We start from the raw sequence: 3,116 nt of genomic DNA, 5'->3' as shown, positions 1-3,116 counted from the left end.
ACTAGCCAGCTCAAGTGGCGTAAGGGAGTGTGCTGTAATAATTTTGACGCGACCAACCCGGGTTCAAACTTTTTTTCTACCTTTTCAAATCTCAGATCACATCAGAAAAGCATTTCTTTTCAATAAAAATGGAGTAAATAATCACAAGGTTTAAAATAAAGTATTGGGTAGGGTTGGGTTGGGGTAACGTTAGGTGTAGGGAGGAACTGTCCAATAAGGTGGCGTCCATTTAATAATTTGAAATAAAATTATAATTTACACTCAATACGTTATTATTGCACACTGTTTTATAATCTACTACAATACTGAGGTGCAGATAATTGCCACTATTTTCAATAAGTAGTTTAAATAGCAAAAAATACTGCTATTTTCATAGTGTAACGTTAAATAGAATCTATAGCTGTTTGCACTTAGTGTAAATAGCATCTAAAAATACTGCTATTTGCGCTTAGTGTAAATAGCCTCTATATGATATTTACACTTAGTGCAAATAGCCGCTGCCTTAAAAAAATCATAATATAATAATTGATAATAATAATTTATAAATCTTCGCTAACACAGGAGAATACCTTAATATGTTTCTGAATTGTCCATAGCTATTTCAAAATAAAAGTTCCATCGTTTTTCAGTTGACGTCATGTTCACATGTTCTTCTTCAAGAAATTACAGTTGCTGTTGAATTGCAATCTTAAAGAAGTGGCCAATGCGCTAGTTGCATATCTCCACAATCTTGGATTTTCGATCTAGCGAGTGTGTGCATATATATACTTCCGGTTTTGCTTAACGCCAGTGCAGAGAACCGGATAAATCCAAAATGGTTGTATTACCCTACATTGATTTAAATAAAATTATGAAATATTTACCTTGTGAGACCTTGCTGCGACTGATCTTCATAAATATTTCTCAATTGTGCATATACATCAGTTTATTCCATCATCATTTTTACAACATATTTGAATATTTTACACACTTTGTTTGCATCAAACATATTTTTTAAATGAAAAAAAGGGCTGTAAAAGGATACAACTTAAACATTTACTAATTTGTTTTATCTGATAATAAATGCAAAAGAAATCATAAAAATATACATGGGATGCTTATAGACAGATAATTATTTATGCAACAGATCTTTACAAAACAGATAATACATTTAATAAAAATACACAGAGAAATGCAAACACCAATCTATATAGCATCACTCTAGCAACTAGCCAAACCAGCCTAGCAAACTAGGGCTGGCTCGATACCACATTTTCAGAACCGATACCGATTCGATACCAAAAATTCTGAGTATCTGCTGAAACCGATATCGATTTGATATCAGTGCAGTTTTTTAAATCAGTGTAGAATTTATATTCCTCAATGTGTAGGTTGATCATCACTCTTTTCTATGTTACACACAATCTACTAAATATAGACACATTCATTATAAAGAAAATTATAATGCTATAATATTTGTTCCCCCTCGGCTAGGGGTGGGCGATATGGCAAAAATATCACAATTGTTTTTTTGTTTTTTTTAAATATCACGATTCACTATTTTATCGCGATTCTTCGTCATGTTGATTTTTCTATTTTGCAAGCTGTTTGAGCATTACAGCCAAACTAATTTCCCTATTATAAAGACAAAGCCTTTCAAGATAACACAATATAAAAAAGTATGGGCGGATATTTAGGCCAAAGTGGGTGAAGATAAAAATCTTTGTTATTTTATCTTTGATATTAAAAAATAAGAACAAAGATATACATTACAAATACACATAATATACAAATAAAATAAACAGTGTTTTATTTTCAGGTAGGCTACAGGTGTATTTAGCAGGAGCTTAAAAAAATTGATTGAACAAATATAAAAATAAAACACTATATACATTAATACAGTTGCATTAATAGGAATCAAAGTTTATCAGTCAAGAGTAGTGAGTGATTTTTCTCTTTGTGTTTGGTGTTTTATTAACATTAAAGGAAAAATTCACCCAAAAAATAAAATAGGTTAGTGTTTTATTTTTATACCTTCATTTACTCACTCAAAAGTTGTTTTAAACCTGAATGAGTTTCCTTCTTCTGCTAAACATAAACGCTATTTTTAAGGGAGAGAAGAGTTTAGAGAACTTGACTTAAATATTCACCTGTAGCCTACCTCACATTAAACTGTGAAATAGCTTCAGAACACTTAAAATATACTGCAGGAAAACTAGGGCTGCACGATTAATCGCATGCGATATTTAATGCACATCTTGCCAGTAAAGCTGGTTCTGTAATCAGCGGTAAATCTCCTTCACATGTGTGCTTTCACATGGAGCAGCATTTACTACACAGAGCTGTTGTTCACTGACGAGCTGCGCAAAACCATTTTGCGCATTTGCGCAGCTTGTCATTGGACATTTTAGTACATTTGAGACCTTATCCATCTTCAAGAATCGGCTAAAAATTCCATCTTTCCATCTTTATTTGACCCTCTAACTCTAGCACTCTCTATTCTAATTCTATTCTTTAAAAAAAACATTTATTATACAATTAACAAAAGCAAAAATACCTCTAACACTAGCTTGCTCTATTTATCTTTTTCTATTCTATCTCTTTTCTTTTTATTCATTATATTCTTTAAAAAACCCTTGCTATGTGTACTGCGTTAAGCTAACTGAGACTTGTTATAGCACTTGCATATCATTGCTCTTTTGTTGATTTTGATTGCTTCCATTGTCCTCATTTGTAAGTCGCTTTGGATAAAAGTGTCTACTAAATGTAAATGTACATTTGATGAGTAAGGTTGACTGCAGATATTGCAGAAAATCCAGTGCAATTCAATGATGTTTGTGACACAGATGCAGGTGGCAAATTTATAAAGAGTTTTACATTTAAAATCTAAATACTGTACCGTTTGAATTTACTTCCTTTCTTCTAGAGCAGGGGTTCTCAACTCTGGCCCTCGAGATCCACTTTCCTGCAGAGTTTATCTCCAACCTGGATTAACCTCACCTGCCAGTAACTTTGTAGTGATCCTGAAGACCTTGATTAGCTTATTCAGGTGTGTTTGATAGGGTTGGAGCTGAACTCTGCAGGACAGTGGTCCTCGATGGCAAGAGCTGAGAACCCCTGTTCTAGAGCATGTTTGA

This window comes from Sinocyclocheilus grahami, unplaced genomic scaffold, assembly GCF_001515645.1.
Source record: "Sinocyclocheilus grahami isolate Dianchi unplaced genomic scaffold, SAMN03320097.WGS_v1.1 scaffold2720.1, whole genome shotgun sequence".
Classification (NCBI taxonomy): Eukaryota; Metazoa; Chordata; class Actinopteri; order Cypriniformes; family Cyprinidae; genus Sinocyclocheilus; species Sinocyclocheilus grahami.
This window is presented reverse-complemented; position numbering follows the sequence as displayed.